This window comes from Trichosurus vulpecula, chromosome 1, assembly GCF_011100635.1.
Source record: "Trichosurus vulpecula isolate mTriVul1 chromosome 1, mTriVul1.pri, whole genome shotgun sequence".
Classification (NCBI taxonomy): Eukaryota; Metazoa; Chordata; class Mammalia; order Diprotodontia; family Phalangeridae; genus Trichosurus; species Trichosurus vulpecula.
In genome coordinates, this window is record NC_050573.1 from 68,565,798 (window position 1) to 68,584,291 (window position 18,494).

Here is an 18,494-nt window from a genome sequence, read left to right on the forward strand (position 1 = left end):
AGTTTATGAAATGGGCCTGGATCTCAAGGGAGATTAGGGTTGGATATGTCTGTCAAAGAATCACATGCAGAGACTGGAAACTGGACCCGTGGTAGCTGACTCATCACCAAATGAGAAGCCATAGAGAGAAAAGAGAAGGACAAAGATAGAGTTGTGCCATGTACCCACCGTTTTTCCGTATGACGTGGAATTAAATGCACCAGAAGAGACAAGAAGGAGTCATTAGACAATTGGAAGAAAGGAGGGAAGGAAGAAATAGTATCATGAAAACTCGAGAGGCAAATATATCCAAGAGTGGTCAACAGTGTAAAAATAAGGCAGAAAGGGCAAGAATAAGGATCGAGAGAAAGCCATTCAATCTAAGAACAAAAAAATTTCGTATCTTAACTCAATTGATTTTGATCATCTGAAGCCTCACAGCCATATGGCAGAGTAAGGGAATGGGATCAATTGCCCTCAGACCAATAGAAGAGACCTACAATAGAAGACACTGAGGCAGAGCTCTGAACCAATGGCACTTTATTAAAGGGTCCATGGTGCCCTCTAATCAAGTAGATCTCAGATCTTCCTCATGATCTGAGATGCCCCCTTCTTCTATGACCTTGTTTTTTATAAGGTTTGACACTCAAATATGCTAAAGAAGCACAGTAAAAACAGAATCTCATTGATCTTGCTTCAAGGGCCAAAAATGACTTATCAGCAGGAGGGTCATAGGCTGAGTGGAGCATGGGACATCTCCACTGACTAAGTGGTCATAAGATGGTCACCTGCTCATGTTGGATAAGAGAGAGTGGTCCAGAGGTACAAGAATAAGTTGGAGGACTTTCCATGTAATTGTCACCTCCACCCCACACTGGGTTTGGTCACTATGACAAGGAAAAACAAGGGTGGAGGGCCTCTAGTTAGCAAGTAATCTTACAATCTGCAGCTCACAGTTCTGGGGCCTAATATGCAGAAATTAGAATCACTTCTCCTATGGAATCATATCAAATTGCTACTGATTGGAAATAGAGTAGGCATCCAAATGAAATATTTCTTACACCAGTGCTGCTTCTCTCTCTGCTGGAAAAGAAACAACTGCAGGAGTCCTGTGATGTGCTTATGCAAGACCCCTGAATCACCAGTTCCTCTAGCTTAGCATCCAATCAGAGAACTCTTCAACATCATACATATGGCCCTCACCTCCAAGTTTTCACATGGGGATTGGAACCAAGCAAGGATCTGTGAAAGCTACAAGACATAACCCCCATGGGCCATTCCACTTATGCCATATTATAAAAATTTTGGTTTAATATTTTGTACTATCCTCTATCTTTTGTTGGTATTAAAACACTCCTAAAGGAAAATGTCACTGTGTTGAAGAGCTACAATTATTCTTTTGCATAAACTTGCAGATTTGGAAATAACCTCAGCAATGATCGAACCCAAGTGCCCTCACTGGGGCACTGGTGATCAAACTTCATTGAACACTTCCAGCAACAGGAAATTACTACTTCAAAGCCAGCCCATTTTACTGTTTAAGATCTCACTCCTCCACCTCTGCTACCATAGTTATTGGAAATCGATCAATGCAATCAACCAATCAAAAAGCCTTTATTAAACACTTACTATTTGCTAGTCACCATGCTAGTTAGTAGGCAAACAAAGACAAAAGGAGACAGTCTCAGCTCAAAAGTTTACTTCTAAAGGAATTTTCCATTTTCCTTTTTGTTGAACTTTGATGAACTCAAGCAGAAACAATCTCTTTTGCAATCCTGAGGCCTCTGTTATTATATATGTTTCTTCAGCTATTTTCAATGGTGCAGATTTTAAAGTCCTATTGTACTGAGGGTGATTATCGATAACCTATTACAATCCACAGAGAATATTCTTTTAGAAACATATGTGGAATTTCCACCAAATAGTAAATCAAACTCTTTGGACATTTTTCCGTAGATCTCCCAACCCAGCTAGACAAGAAACTGTTTTGTTTTTGTTTGTTTAGCATTCCTTTTGTATATAGGAAATATTTGCCCTAAACCAAATTCATAGTTTACATTAAGTACCTTTTCAAGGGAAAATATTTCTGGGAAAATATTAGGCATAAGCCTACACCTAACTTTTAATAATTTGTTGATAGAGTATGAGGTTTAATTAAATCAAAGAGTATTAGACAAAAGGGAGCCCAATTCCCCACCTGATTATAGACTAGCCTTATCTTGGAGTGATTGGAGTCAGATTGAATCCCCCCAACTAAGCCAAAGGGATCCCTGAGGAAGAGGGAGTGGGTTCACTATCTTAGATCTTATAGGCCTGGTAATGGAGTTCTGCATTTTAGGAAAGCATGAAATATAGCCATTTTTAATGCCCTGGGAGTAATTGATATACCCACTAAAAAATAAAAGATTCTAGCAAGAATTTTCTTCTAGCACATTGCCTGGGACCAATAAACTCTTAATAAGTGCTCTATTATCTATCTATCTATCTATCTATCTGTCTGTCTGTCTGTCTGTCTGTCTGTCTATCTATCTATCTATTTATCTATCTCTATCCTCAACTCTGCCTGTCCGAAGCAGAATAATGAAGCAGGGCTCCTGACAAATTTAGGCATATACATGGTGAGGAAGTAGGGTTAATCTATCAAAAAGTATTTAATATGTTCCAGGCACTGGACTAATTGCTGGAGATACAAAGGAAGGCAAGAATTGTCTCTAACAAAAAGGCACCTACAAGATAGACAAACACACCATATACACACACATACATACACACACAGACACACATATACACACACATTTCAGAGGCAAAATACTATTTTGATTTCTAAGATCGTTATATTTTCCTTTGGGGAAGAGTGTGAAACTTTCTTCTGTACTTATATGGAATAGCGGTTTCATTATTACTTTTATTTCCACTACCCCCCAAAAAAGACATTGATAGACAGCTAGGTGTCAAAGCAGGTAGAGTTCCAGGTCTGGAGTTACAAGGACTCATCTTCCTGAGTTTAAAATCTGGCCTCAGACTCTTAATACCTGTGTGACCATTTTCCTCATCTGTGCAATGACCTAGAGAAGGAAATGGCAAACCACCCATGCTGATGGTTTGCAAGAAAATCCCCAAAAGGGATCACAAAGAGTTGGACAAGACTGAAAAAAATAATCAACAACAACAAAAACTGAAAAATTGTTCCTTTGGTGTAAAGGTTGATAATACTGTGAGAAACATGTGATTTTGGGGATTACTGGACTTCCTAGGCAGGGCCAAAGTCCTGAGGAAGAACCCTAAGGAAGGTTGTGCAGACCACAGGACTCCCAGAGGGAAGACTAAGTGGTAGCCCCCTTAATCTGTGGGGATCACAGGGGTCCTAGGGGTCAGACCCAAAAGATGGCCCCTTAGAATGGCAGTAAGATCACAAGGGTCCCAAGACAGAGCCAGAAATCCCAAGTGATGTCCTCTTAAGAAAGCTGTGCAGACCACAGGGTTTCCCAGAGAGATCCTGGGGCAGCCCACAACTCAATGCTGTCCTTTTCTCATTACCTTGGGAAGATCCATGTGATTTGCCCATTCTCACCCAAAGAACTAAAGACCTCAGTGAGCAGAGAAAAAATACTACGAAGAGATGTAGTATTTACTGGAAACAATCAAAATGATAGCAGGAGTTGGGGGGAGGGGTGTAACCATTCCCTCCACTCCTGCTAGAGTTATGGTTAGTTTACATTCTTTACTTTTTACATAGTTTTCCTAGGTTATATAGTTTATATAGGTAGGATAATAAGGATACAGAAGCAAAAGTGAAGTTAATTAGATTTTTCTTGTCTGAGTTTAGGATTAATCTACATCCTTTATTTCCCCTACCTTCCCTCTTTAACATATGCAAATTATGCGAATCAGTAGGCCTGGACTCTTGACCAAGACCTGGCCCTTGATAAGCTTGAACTGGTTCAACCAGTTTGGCCTCTCTAGTTCCCCTGACTGCCTACGTCATGCTGTCCTCAAATGGCTCGTTTAAACATGCGTACAAGCCTCTGACCTTTCACCTGACTGACCTGAGGCCTGGTTTCTGCTAAAGCTGGGGTGGGGGAGGGGAGGAAGTACACCTTCAGTTCTGTGGAAACAAAACTCCTCCTCCCATTTCTTACAATACTAATGGAACAAAAGTACAACTGGTAAGGGACCTATATCTTGGAATGTGGGGAGAAAAAAGGGGAAAGGAATGGGTGAGGAGGTAATAAGAAAACACTGGAGTTTATTGCATGAGGGGAGTGATATAGTGAGTCCTGATTTTTAGAAAGATCAGCTTGACGACTGAGGAATGGAGGGTGGAGGAGAGGGGAGAGAAGCTGGAAATGATAAGGGCCTTCACCAGGGTGATGACACTAGCACAGGAAAGAAGGGGGCATATTTGATAGCTATTAAGAAGGTAAAATAGACAAACTGTGATAACAGACTGGGTATAGGAGCTGAGAGAGAGTAAAAGACATGAGTAGAACACCTAGGTTTCAAACCAGGGTGACTGGGAGGATGGTAGTGATGGGGTACAGGCTCTGGGTGCCTCCTTGAATTCTCCTTGAATCTTCCTACTTGCAGAGGCATTTGCCTGAGGCAATAAGTCTTTTATTATCACTAGACCCAAATCTTTGTTACTCTTAACCTAGCCTAGCCCTGCATTGTCCTGCTACTTTCCACCCTTGATCCTATCAAAATCTAGATCCAAATCTGTTACCCTTAGACTAGCCTAGCCCTACATCACCAGCTATCTGGAGGTAGCCTTCAGCTACTTCCCACCCTTAATTCCATTATCTTGGTTCCTGGAGTCTGACCTTACCCCAGTCCCATTAAGCTCCTCCTTAGACTCCTCCTCAAGACCCTCCCTAAAACCTTCCTCCCATCACCCCAGGACCACCCTAGATCCCTCCCACAATATTTCTGTATATAAGTTTCATCTTGCCTCCACGAAGATGCTCACAAGCAAACTCTTGTGAAAACGAGAGTCACAAGTGATGAGATTTCTTAAGACAACCCAGTATGGTGAATCTGTAATAAACTTTGTTTTTCTCTTTGGCTATGAGAAGGCTTGAGTTGAATTCATTCGAACAGGAGCCTGTGTGTTGGTATTCTGGAGTCTCGAGCACCCCTAAAAACATGGTTCCCTGACCTCATCAATAGTACCTTTGTCAGCAATAGGGAGTTAGGAAGAGGGGAAAGTTCCAGGGGAAAGATGAAGTCAGTTTGGGTTTGGATGTGTTGTTTAAGGTGACATGACATACATTTGAGATGTCTAAAAAGCAGATGGAGATTGAGACTGGAGGTTGGGAGAAATTAAATCAGGACTGGTAGATCTGAGAGTCAACTGAGAAGAGACAAGAGAGAGAGAGAGAGAGAGAGACAGACAGACAGACAGAGACAGAGACAGACAGACAGAGACAGAGACAGACAGACAGAGAGACAGAGACTGAGTATAAGAGTGTTGATGAGATCATGACCCTAATCCCATCAAGGCGGGTCAATCAAGGGCTCTTTGAGTTCTCTATCTACCTTAAGGAGGAGTCCTTTAAGAGTGGGCTATTGTTTTGGAACTGAGACATGAGGAAGAAAGACAAGTTTCTTTTTCTGAGTAGTCCAAAAGCTTCAGACCCATTTAAAAAAAATGCCTTCTTAATTTCTAAAAGGGGATAGAAGAAGAGCTTTGTCTGATCCCACAGAGTATATACAAGAAAATATTTAAAATAAATACAAAATAGTAAGGGGAGGGGCACTAAAAATTGGGGAAACCAGGAAAAGTTTCCTGTAGAACATGAAGAGGGACAGAGAAAGAGACTGAGACAGAGATAGACAGAGAACAGAACAGAATGGAAGAGATAAGAGAAAGAAGAGGAAAAAAAGATGCTCCAGAATAGAACCTTGAGAAACACCATAGTTAGAGAGTGTGATATGAATTGATGAGTCGATAAAAGAAGCTAAGTTGGAATGACCAGTAAGTTAAAAAGAGCCAGGACAAAGCAGTGTGATATCCACATAGCCAACAGTCTAAGCGAAGTGTTTGTATTTCTCTCAAGGCCTCAGTGCTCTTCACATAGATATAGAGACTAGGCTTGTGGTGTCATTGGCATTGGGAAATCCCAATTACCAATACTTTATTTCCAGTCATCTAACACAATTTGCTAGGGCACTGAAGAGTTAAGTGACTTGCCAAGGGTTGCATGGCCCATATGTATCAGAGAGAGGACTACAACTTAGCTCTTCCTGACTTAGAGGTTAGATTTCTATCCACTTCACCATGCTGCCTCTCTCCTATAAAAGAAATTCCATAAAAGCTTGTGGTGTTATTGTTGATAGGGATAATCTGTATCTTACAACTCCCTCAACTTCACAAGGAATACTAATCATGTCAAAACTCCAAGCTTTCTTTCTCCCTGTGTCACCATACTCTCTTAATGACTCATCATCTCCAATTTCTCTCTGCACCCTAATTTAGAGCACAAATATTCTTCCCTTTATGCTAGAACATTCACAGTCACTTCACCTCCATCCATGTGACCAGATACTGTTCTCTGTATTACTTTATCTTCATAGGTCTTTGATGAGATGAAGGCCTGTGGAAGCCTCCTCCCCACCCCCAGCTCTTCTATAGGCAAAGTGATCATCATTCTGCTGATGTTTGTCCTTCATTCTTGAAGAGGACTCTGACATCGGGGAGGTGATGCCATGGCATGCAAGTGAATTGGGTTTGAGAGAGGGAATGCTGTGCAGAGACATCAGTCTCACTTTCTCCTCCAGAGCCATCTGGGTCCAATGGCCAGATATAGATCAGGACAACTGGATATGGCCCAGGATACAGTAGGGAACCTTGGTCTTTTCAAGCTAACATCTTTGACAGGTCTCAGGTTGACTGAGGCAATGCCCACTCACTGATTAAGGCTAGGTAAGAAACATTCTAAACTTTCTTTCTCCCTTCTTTCTGCTGCCTCATTAACCTAAATAGAACCTTTCTCTTCTCCTCTGGATTTAAAAGGAGAGATGGGAGGGGGGGGGGGCTTCACCATTTCATGTCTCCCCAGTGATACTTTCCAGCCATTACTCCAAAACCATCTTCACTTCCTTTGACTCATAGCTCTGGTCTCTCCATCCATTAAGCAGTGAAGGTACCTGATGCCACAGGGCAAAGAATGTGTCCAGGGAAGGGAAGCAGAGAGGTAGGAGGCATATATTAATGGCTAACATTTACGTAATGTTTTAAGGTTTGGAAAGTCCATCACAAATATTATCTCATTTGATCCTCACAACAACCCTGGGAGGGAGATGCTATCCTACTAATTCTATTTTATGGGAAAATGAAACAAGGGCAGAAAAAAAAACATGAAGTCCTGAAGCTAATATATATCTGAGAGAGGATTTGAACTCATGTCTGCCTGACTCTAAATCAGGCCACCATACCATAGAACAATTTAGCTTGGAAGGGTGAAGACTTCAGATGAGAGGGAGATTTGGGGGGATGGAAGAGTTTCTAATCACACTTGTTCAAAGTCCAAGAGAGGACAAGCACTGGAAAAAAGTTCCAAAAGAGAGGGGCAGAGCTGTTTCCACTGCTCTTTATGGTTCATAGTGCCATCTTCAGTGACTGCCTATAGAACTTTTAAAAATCTCTTCCAAATAAGAATCTATCTTTCTTATTCTTGGCTACCAATCACCTTTAACATATCTCTCACCCAACTGATGGGAGAATAGAGAGATGCTTTGTCATTTGAGCAAAGTGGATGTCCATTAGTAAAAGACTGCCATGTGTGTCCAGCTCCTGGGGAGATGCCCCATTTCAGCACATCAAGGGACTGCCCCAGTGCCCCAAAGACTCAGAGGACACTGACTGATCCTGTGATCCTGTCCTACAGAGGATGAGTTTATTCATTTGACTCTTATGCCATTCTGATGTTTTATTGTGGAAAATTCCCATGAATAAAGTTTTAATATAACTCATGCATTCAATGTACAATATAAGCATCAAGGATGGGATGACATGGGTTTCACCATCCATAGAAAACATGTAGGATGCCAAGGACTCTGAGGAAGCCATGAAAAAATACAAAAACATTGTGACACTTATATTGAATATTATATTTTCCCAGAAGGTAAAGACTGGGGTCTGTTGAGCAAGTCCCCTTTATTTTCCTTGGGTCTGCACTCACCAAGCAACTAACATCAATAGTATTCAAGGTTGGCAAAGTACAGAATCCCTGGCCCCACCATGATGTGTTTCCATTTTTACAGTAGCAGGGAGCATATCTATGGTCATGTTGTTGAGGTAATGTCCTGCTGGGAAGTCCAGTGCTCATAGCCTTCTTGAACCTTCAGGGCATGAAAAGTCCATCTTTAGGGACTTTCACCTTTGCTCAGATAATTACCACTTCTAAAAGTCACAACTGCATTTTAAGAATCAGGCTGCTCTACCCTCAGTTAACAAATACCTGTATCTAAGGCTGTTGAGGGTGTTGAACATATGCCAACGCTTTGTTATCTCAAAGAACGAAAGAGCAGGAAAGGCTATCCATGGCAAGACCCATGTGCCTATGCCAATTAGTGCTCTTAAATCCTGTAACACTTAAAGATGAGTGGGAAAAGTCTTACTGAGAAGGAGTGATATCAAATCTGAATTTTTTTCTCTTTGTAAGCAAGAACAAATCAGTCTCAGATTACAATTAGACCAAATTTTATCCTGTTGCCCCATATAGATACTAGAACTTTTTTTGGCATAGAGAAAATTGATAGAGGAATAGAAATTCAACAGAACAGGAGCAGGATACCCCTCATCTGGATGTACCTAAGGGGTCTGGGCAGCTTTCACATTTCCATTTGAAATCTGGTTTGCTGTAATTTATGTGTAATTAACCTCACTGGAATATATATCAGTTATGCATAGGATTGTGCTTTCTACCTTCTAGTGGGCTGGAGGTTTATCGCACAAGTATTTAGAGAGCATGTGCTACTAAATGTTGGGGAATGAGTATCACCTCTCTAATTCCTAGAATTAGTCCCATGATCCTAGGACATTTAGTTAGCAGAGAATCATAGTGAGAAAATGAAACCAATTCTGATTCCATTTTGTAATTGATTCAGTACTCACATGTAAAATCTCCTCTAAACCGTGTTTCTTTGTCTCTGCATTAAGTTCAAAAGTTCAGCTTTCCTCTTTGAGCTAAGTTGTCCCATAAATCACCTTATTTCAAAGAAATATGTCGTCTTTACACATCTTTACTGCCCATATACAATTAGGGAAGAGCTTTTATCATATTATACAGCATTGCATATCCATCCATGTACAATTAAGGCAAATCTGTTATCCTACTAACAAGCCTTACAGAATGCAAGTGGTCATCAAGAAATCTGATATCTCTAAAGACAGATGGAATCTATCAATCAATCTTTCCTGAGAAAAGGATGAAAGGATGTTTTGTTACTAGATCTAAATGTCCAGCCAATCATATTGTTTTTACCACCTATGATACTTCAGACTTTATAACCCATCATGTTGTTTTCCATCTGTGATGTTTTCTGTTCTTTGTTTTCTTATACTTCCCAAAACCATATGAAGGCTAGTAAGCCCCACATGTAGTCTTGGCTTGCTGAGGAGTCCAAGACACTTTGTTTTTGACTACTAGTCTCACCAATAAAATTAATGTGCTCAGAACTTTATTGCTTCAGTTAACCTTAATTTTCAAATGTAACAATAGTGAGAAAAGCAAACTGACTCCATTTTGCATAATCTCTAACATTTTCTATAGCTATCAGCTATAGTTTTCTATTTACTTTTCGTGTAAGTCATGTAATTTCAGGGAAGTCATTTATCGATATATTTCCAATTGTTTTGCAGGATGCAGGTGGATGCAACAAATCAGAGTTTCTGAACTCTAGAAAGAACTTAAATCTAAATATAGTAACACTAAAAATAGTAACTGTACTTTATTGTAAAAACCTTTGTAACTCTCTCTTCAGGGTCCTTGAGCCTACTGAGGGGGCCCTGGGCCCAATTTTTCCTGCAACTACTTACCTTACAAATAAATCACATGGCTTGAAGGACTTTATTTCTTCAGTTATTGTAAAACCACTCAGGACAATAGGATAAAATGTCAGGAGACATCTTGGACTTCTGCAAGTGGGCAGCCACTTGCCATTATGGAATGTCCACTTTTGTGACATTTTTTCACTGCCGGGGTTCTGACAAGTCTCTCTGGTATCTTTAGCTGCCAATCCCAAACCCTGGAAACTCCATGGGAATGGGGAAGTGGAGGAGCTATTTCAAAGGCAGATTCATTGATCTTTTACTAGAATCTTAATAAGGCAGATTCCCTGTCCATGAGGCATCTCTGGGACAGTTAAACATTTCATCCTCTCCATTTTAAGTGCCCTGATCAGTGACAGTTAATGATCTGTTGGCAACTTTATATAAGTCAATACTTCAAAGTAATTCACTTATGGCTCCTTATATTTTGTATCCTTTGGGACCAAAAGGACCAGGAAATTGCAGGAGAAAAAAATCTATGTCTTTTAAAAACAGATTACAGATTTTATTTTGCATATACTTATATTTACTTATACAGAAAGACATTGTTCCTCTCTCCTTGCTGTTCCTCACAATAGAACGTAAGCTCCTTTAGGACAAGTACTGTTACATTTTTTGCCTTTGTATTCTCGCTACCTAGAGCACTGACTGGCACAAAGTAGTTACATAAATAAATGCTTGTCCAGTTTGAAAGCTGTATGATTTTCAGTGATAGAGAATGTCTCCTCCCTCCCCATTTCTAGTACCTAGAAATGTGCCTTGCACATAAATCAGTGTTTTTGAGAAGTTTAATTGAATTGAATAAATTTCTGCTCACTTGAGTCTTTGAATCTTTACTGAGACTTGCCTTATCTCCATATCCCATAAAGGTATCACAGAACATGGATGTGAAGAACAGGATTTTCTGGCAAAAAATGTGTACAATTACCAGGAGTAATTCACTTAGACATTCACTGTCACAGGTTATCTTTAAAGCTATAAATTACAAAGGAATGACCTAAATGCTGGGGGAAGAAGTTTCCCAAACTTAGAGTGTCCTATACCAATTAACACAGGAATATAGAGTGAAAATATTTGAAAAGGAAAAAAAAAAGTCACATTCTAAAGTGTCCCTTATTATGCCTCCTCTCTGTGTGATGTGACCTTGGCCACCTAGCAATAGTTCTGATGTTCGGATTATCCAGATATAGAAATGGGGTAATTGGTCTCTTTAAAAAAAATTGTCTAACACAGCTTATTTCGATCAGTATAGGTATGAAGATATAGAGGTCATGATTTTCCCAATTGTTATTAAATCAAGTTTGCCTGGTTCTCTCCTCCCCCCAAAAAATATCCAGCAAAGTGGGATGAGATGCAATATAGACTTGTACCATGAACATCTCTTACCTGGACAAAGTCACCAGTACTTGTTTAGGGCCTTCCTGAAACCCAAAGTACAGCTGAGGAAAGGATAGTAAAACCCGTTGTCCCTGTCCCCTCCTATGAGGAAAATGTCCTACTGTGGATCTGGGTCAAGGCTTAGGAGGAAAAATTAAAGGGCAGAATTGGACAATGAGAAAATCAGGAGAGCTGCTTATTTTTGTCTCAACCTTCATCCTTCCTGGTAGTTTATTTAATAGGATCTGGCATTTTCAGATCAGTGACTTGGGTTCAGGTTTTTATTGGGAATGTCATTTTTTTTTAATACTCTTATCTTGTGTCCATACCATGGGTTTAAAATATAAGGGGTGGGTTTTAAATTTTCTTTTATATCATCAACAGGATTTCAAAGGAGAAAGGATGCCAGTTGGCTTGGCCTGTGAACTCTGTTCATTTTACTGTCATTATCTGAGGGTTAGTTAATTTCTTTCTATCTCTCTTATGCCAGGAGGGCAAGCCTGTCTCTTTGAAGGACTTGAGAAGCTTATTGTATCAGTGTGGGCTCAAAACTGATAAGCCTACGCAAGGAACAAATTCTGCCTCAGCTACTTACTAGATGTGTGACTATGGGCAAGTCACAACCTCTCTCAGCCTCACTTTCTTTGTCTTTTAAATGGGGATAATCATAGCACAGCACCTCACAAGGTTAGTGTGAAGATCAAATGAGGTGATACATAAAGTGCCTTGTAAACTCTAAACAGCTATATATACAAGTTAGCTGCTATGATATTATTTATTGGTTGACTCAGGATTTAGAGAATCGAGTTCATCCTTCATAGTCTATATTCATCTCCAACTAGTGTTCTCATAAGGCTTTCTCTCTAAATTCATTTTTTCTTGGGCGAAAATAACAATAGCTGACATTTCTGTAAGACTTCAAGGTTTGCATGTGACTTGTTACACTTCCCAACTCTCATTTTCCCTGGCAAGAACTACTCTTCTCTTCAGGGTTGGTGGAGGGGGGCCCTCAAGCAGTGTCCCTGTTCATTACTACCGAGTCCATCTTAATTAGCTTTTAAAAGGGGATACATTTTACTGTGGTATAGAAAGTACCATTGGTTTAAGTTGATGTTTCCCTAGAAATATGGGTTACAGTGTCTCACATGTACATAGGAGTCCAGGGGAAAGTGGGCTCAGGCTTGGAGAGGTATGTAACAAGGCAGTAACTTGTAGGTCCTGGTTAGGGTCAGACAGATGTTCTTTTCTGCCATGCTGGAGTCCTTCTGAAGTTTCTCTGGAAGGGTGTTTCTGTGTTGGGCCCTGATAGAATCATGACAGTGCAATCCACTCTACCCTAAAGAATTTACTCTCCTTGAAGTTATCTTACTTCTGTGAGTCTAATCTGTTCTCCATCAGCTTCTAGCTGGATACAATGTTTGCTACTGGTGCAGTCTCTCCTACAACGTGGTTCAAGAGTGGCCGGAGGGCCACTCCCCCCCCCCCCCCATTGACATGGTCTATGTCACTCGCTCTGAATTTACTCCATGCCCCCAAGCACAAGCTGTTCATATCCTCAAAGAGAACAGTTATTACTTTCCTGCTCAAATCTGATATACCTGGATCCAACGGTATATCTATTTTTTTCCAGCTAATTCCAGTACATTTCCTCATATTATTTCATCCAATGGCTAGAAGCACTTCATTCCTAGAATCTACAGTTTTGATTGACTCAGTGGAAGTGTCCAGGAATTGTTCACAATCGGTTTTTAATTTTGATTGATTCAGTGGAGGTCTGCAGTGATCTAGCATAGTTTACACATTTGATTCATTGATTTCTACATTCAAAGAGGCATTCTCACCTGATGAAGGAATCAGGTCTTGAAACATTGTGGTCTTTAAAATAATTGGGGGAGGGGGTGAAGCACCTCTCTCAAACTTTAGATACATTATCGGATCTGACTGGAACAGGCTACCTGTTCCAATTTTTGTTGTCTTGTTTTGGAAAGTAAATTCCTTTAGGGGATTGTCAGCCTTAATTATTTTGCATTGTTATCCCCAGAATACACAATGCTTGGCAAATAGTAAGTACTTAATAAATGTATTTATATTTCTTTATTAATTAATTTTCTCACAATGTCCCAGTAGAGCACCAGTTATTGTCCTTAGAGATGAGGAATTTGTGCCAAGATCTCAAAGTCAGTTTCAAAGGTTGGATTGGGAACTGAGATCTTGCCTGATTCCAAATCCTGTCCTCATTCTTCTAGGTGTTCCTCTTCTCCCTTCCCCCCGCCCCCCCCCCCCCCCCCCCCCCGCTCCCCACCGCAAAAAAAAAAAACCCTGGGTGTTGAAAACATTAAGTAGTGACCACTCGATCTCCACAGAAGAGTTGTTGCTAGACACAGCTTTACATTAAAATCCTCCCACAGAATAGATTTTAGAAACCAAGACTGAGTGGTAAATTCCATAGAATCAATGAAGTAGTAATAATAAAAATCTCCACTCGTTTGTATTGCCTAGTGGTAAGAACAGGGAAAAACAAAGAGGCCCTTAACGCAGGGGGCCGCGTGGCCTAATGGATAAGGCGCCTGATTCCGGATCAGGAGATTGAGGGTTCGAATCCCTTCGTGGTCGAGTAAGGTTTTCATGTTTTATTCTATTTAATACGTAGATCAAACAACCTTGCCTACCCATCTTGAGCCGTCCTTCCTTCACAATTTAATTCTCTGCCACATGAGGTGAAAAAGTGTTGAAAGGCTTTGTAAGCCCCAAGTTACCTCTTAAGGGTCTAAACCAATCCTGTTTTAGCTTCGTGGGAAAACATCATTAACGTAGGTTCTTCCCTGGGTCCTAAGGCAAGGACATCAGTATTATGAGTTCCCTATGCTGTACAGAGAGCTCGAGCGCAAGGACATGAAGAGGGAAAGGGCGTAAGACACAGAAATCCCATTTCAGATCTAGGGAATGGGAGTTCCCCCATACTTCCTACCATGACCTCGCCAGTCCCAGATGAGACAGGGAGGTTTTGTTTAGAGGTATCTTCCTTTTATGTTCGCGGGTACACATGTATATTGAGGAGTCAACGGGGTTAATCCAGCCCAGAGGGTGGGAGCTCCCTGTAGGGTAGCCCCTGGGGATGCTGAGGATTCGAGAGACTAGGACGGCGGGCCCAAGGGGCTCAGACCGCTGCCAGCCTTCGGGGAAAGAACCGGGGTGTTCCCCAATCCTCTCTCTGCCCCCCCCCCTTCCCCGCTCCTCGAAGCCCACCCCAACCCCATTCTCCTATCGAGGAGACAGCTTAGCAGGCTTTGTAGCTTGCTGGGAGCCCTGACAGCCATCCTGTGGCAAGCCTTTGCATTCTTTCTTCTGTGGTCCAGTAGCCGAATAAGGCTATTTAGATGAACAAGAGGTAAGGTACAGTCCCCTTCGGTTTCCACTTGATCGGTTCGGCCCTTCTAGACTTTCTCTGAGCTCAAGTCTCATTTGAAATCTCGACCCTTTTCTCCTCGACCCTTTTTCCAGAAACAGCTCGCTTACTTAGCAGCATCCTTTAAGGTTGCTGGCTGACACCACCGTCATTTCTCTATCTTCTTATCAAGGTATTTCTCTACCTTCCTATTAAAATATAACTAAAACTTGCTAGCAGAGGATGGTTTCGATCCATCGACCTCTGGGTTATGGGCCCAGCACGCTTCCGCTGCGCCACTCTGCTACCTACTCAAAGTCTTTCAGAGGTGCATCTAGTAGGTGTGGTTTTCCTTCAGGCACTGGTCTTTTTTAGGAGTTTATCTCAGAGTTTTTCTGTGGTGATATTATCTACTCTGAATCATCCCAGCAGGCTTTTACACACACACACACACACACACACACACACACACGCAATTTAGTTTTTCAGAAAATGAAAGATGCTGTTATATATGCATATGTGTATATACATAGTAAATATACATACATATATATATATATGTGTGTGTGTGTGTGTGTATAAAATTGTCTTGACAGCTCTTATTTTAAATTCAAGTTATTTCTCCACCCCACCTATCCCTCAATATTTTCCTTTGCCATTTTTCTCCTGTTAAAAGATTTGATGGGGAGTAGGAGCAGAGAATTGTAAGTGAAGTAGATAAAGAGAGGAGGGGAGAGAGGAAAATCTATAGAGCCAAGGCATTCCCCCTCGGGGGTTTGGTTTTGTTCCTCTTTAACATCTTCACTGCTCTTATCCCTGGAGGGCCACCTCCTCTCCCGGCCTCCTGCTTTTGGACCATTATCTTTATATACCTCTGGCAGGAGCATTGGACTTAACCCCTAGTCTTCTGATTTTGAGCGGTGAGTTTTGACTTTATCTTTCCAGGGATCAAGTCATGGGGCAAACCTCTCCTTTGTAACTCGGCCCCCTCCAGATTTTCGTGTCCCTGTGTTGTCTTCCCCCATTAGAAACTAAGCTCCTTTCAGGGCTGGCATTGTCATGCTTACTTTTATTTTTGTCCTCACCTTTTAAGCACAGTGCCTGGCACATGGTAAATACTTACTAAATGTTTCCTGTATCTACCTACCTACCTATCTAAATGTCTCTGAAGTTTTCTTCCTCTCCTTAGGTGACAGTGATGGCCATTGTGAAGATTCTGGAAAAACTCTGGAGAAACAAAAAGTTGAGTCATTGGTGGCTCCTAGGTGGGAGGGTAAGATCTAGGCTCAGAGTCATGAGTCTAGGGGAAAACTCAAAAGGATCTCCCTTTTTTGCCTTCTTTAATTTGTTTATCCACAGTCCTCCCCTGTGCAGTTCACCTTTAAAATACACAAGCTCTCTCACATGGTTCCACCAAGCTGCCTTACCTCAAAGGACAATCCTCAGGGCCAATCTCTCTGCCTTCCCCATCTCCTGCCCCAATCCCTACCCCAGTGTGCAGTCCTCGGGTCTCCTCTAGCCCATCTCTTTCAACGCTTCTAAATTCTTTGGGTGAACAGAGGCCCCGTCATCCCTCAACCTAGGTTACACTACTCCATTGAGTACTCCTATATCCCCACATTGCCTCTCAGCCTAAGGTACATGCCTTTCTCCATTGTGGATAAGTTCATGTTAACATTAAGTTTTCTAATATGAGCACTTGTGAAGTGCCACAGACAAATGAGAAAGTCATAAAGAGAGACACATCTATTCCTCAAGCTACAAAGTTCAGTTTTAGACCTGCAGCTTAGTGATGTGGAAAGGACGAAGGCTATAGCATTTGTACGTCAGTATAGACCAATAGAATGGAGAATTGAATATCTTGGACAGAAACTGCAAATGGGCAATGAAACAGTGTTGGAGTCAAATAGAAGGAGGGGAGTGGACTGGATAGCTCAATGGGAAATCCTACAGTTTGTTTAATGACACGAAGCTTCTCCCTGAAACAAGGGAATACTCACATTGAAAAAATTATGAGTATTTGTGTTGCTTAATAAATTTGTGTAGCTTAATAAATTTTCCCTGATTGACTGATCTGGTGGTCTAGAGACCACGGTTCTACAGTTTTCTCTTCAAATATTCAGGATTGGGTCATTCTAATTATACTTGTCATCACTTATGAGGAAAATCATTTTTCTTTCCCTCAAACACTAAGATAAGAACAAATATATTTGTGGATCAAGAAACCATAAAAGAATTGTGGAGCTCTTGAATTAAATAAGCATTGCAATCTTTTTCCCACTTTAGATAATGCCTAGATCATGTCTAATTTCAGTTGGTGTCCCTCAAATCTCTGTCCAGGTCCCTCTTGTCTACTCCTTCTACCATATTTCTCTGGGTGATCTCATCAGATCCCATGGATTCAATTATCATCTCTGTGCAGATGATTCTTAACTCTATTTATCCAGCCCCATCCTTTATTTAGTCTGGCATCTTCAACTGCCCATTGGACATCTCAAACTGGCTGTCCTGTAGACATCTTAAACCCAACATGAACTCATTTCCCATCCACTCCTAACTTTCTTTTTACTGTCAAGGGCACCACTATTCTCCCAGCGACCCAGGCATGCAACCTAGGTGTTATCCTGAACTTTTCATTCTCTCCCACCATATGCAACTTCTTGTTAAGTCTTATCATCTTTACCCACTTTCTTGTTGTTTTTCCTATAAGTCCTCTACCCCACTTTGACATTGCTACCCCCTTGGTGCAGGTCATTATCACCTCCTGCCTGGATTATTGCAATAGCTTTCTGATAGGTCTCCCAGTTTAATGTTTCTTCCCACTCCATTCCATCCATCTTTAGGATGCCAGATTGATCTATCCAAAGGGCAGGTCTGATTACATCACTCCCTTATCCCATAAACTCCAGTGGGTCTGTAGTATCTACAGGATTGAATTCTTCTTTGACATTCAAAGTCCTTCTTAACTTGGGTTTCTCTTACTTTTCAGTCTTCTTACACCTTACTCCCTCCACATTCTGTGGGAACCAATGACACTGGTTCCACAATAAGATTTCTATCTCCATGGATGCATTTTTGCTCATTATCCCCCCATATCTGGAATTCTCTTCTCTTTCTCTCTGCTCTTTGGCTACCTTAGCTTCCTGCTAATCCCAGTTAAAATCCTACTTTCTACAAGAAGCCTTTTCCTGTCCCCTTAATTCAAGTGCCTTTCTTCTGTTGATTACTTCCAATTTATCCTCTCTATATGGTTTGTACTTAATTGCTTGAATGTTGTCTCTCCTTAGACTGTGAGTTCCTTGGGAGCAGGAACTGGTTTAAAAAGTTTTGTTGGCCTTTTTTTCTATCACTAGACATTAGCATGATAGGTGCTTACTAAATGCCTGTTGACTGACTGACTCTCACTTGGATACCTGCTTTATACTGAATCATGAACTTGTAGAATCTTGAGTTCACATACATATGAACAAGAATCCCCTTTTACAACATCCCTAGCAATTGTTCAATCAACTTCTGTTTGAAGACCTTCAGAGAAGAGGAGCTCTAATTTCCTGAGGTAGTTCATTTCAATTTGGGACAACTCTAATGGTCAAGAACTATCTTGTTTGTAGCCCCAATAGTCTTCTCTGAATCTTCCACTCTTTGATCTTCTGGGGCTAGACAGAATTAGTCTAAGCTCTATTCTACATGACAAGCCTTCAA

General features: G+C 41.1%; 2 non-coding genes across 2 annotated transcripts; one reads left to right on the forward strand and one right to left on the reverse strand.

Moving 5' to 3' along the window:
- The first annotated feature begins 13,947 nt into the window (after positions 1-13,947).
- TRNAR-CCG lies at positions 13,948-14,020 on the forward strand. Its single transcript has one exon. It is a non-coding gene; the product is annotated as a tRNA-Arg (tRNA).
- Positions 14,021-15,026: 1,006 nt separating this feature from the next.
- TRNAM-CAU lies at positions 15,027-15,098 on the reverse strand. Its single transcript has one exon. It is a non-coding gene; the product is annotated as a tRNA-Met (tRNA).
- Between the last annotated feature and the right edge of the window lie 3,396 nt (positions 15,099-18,494).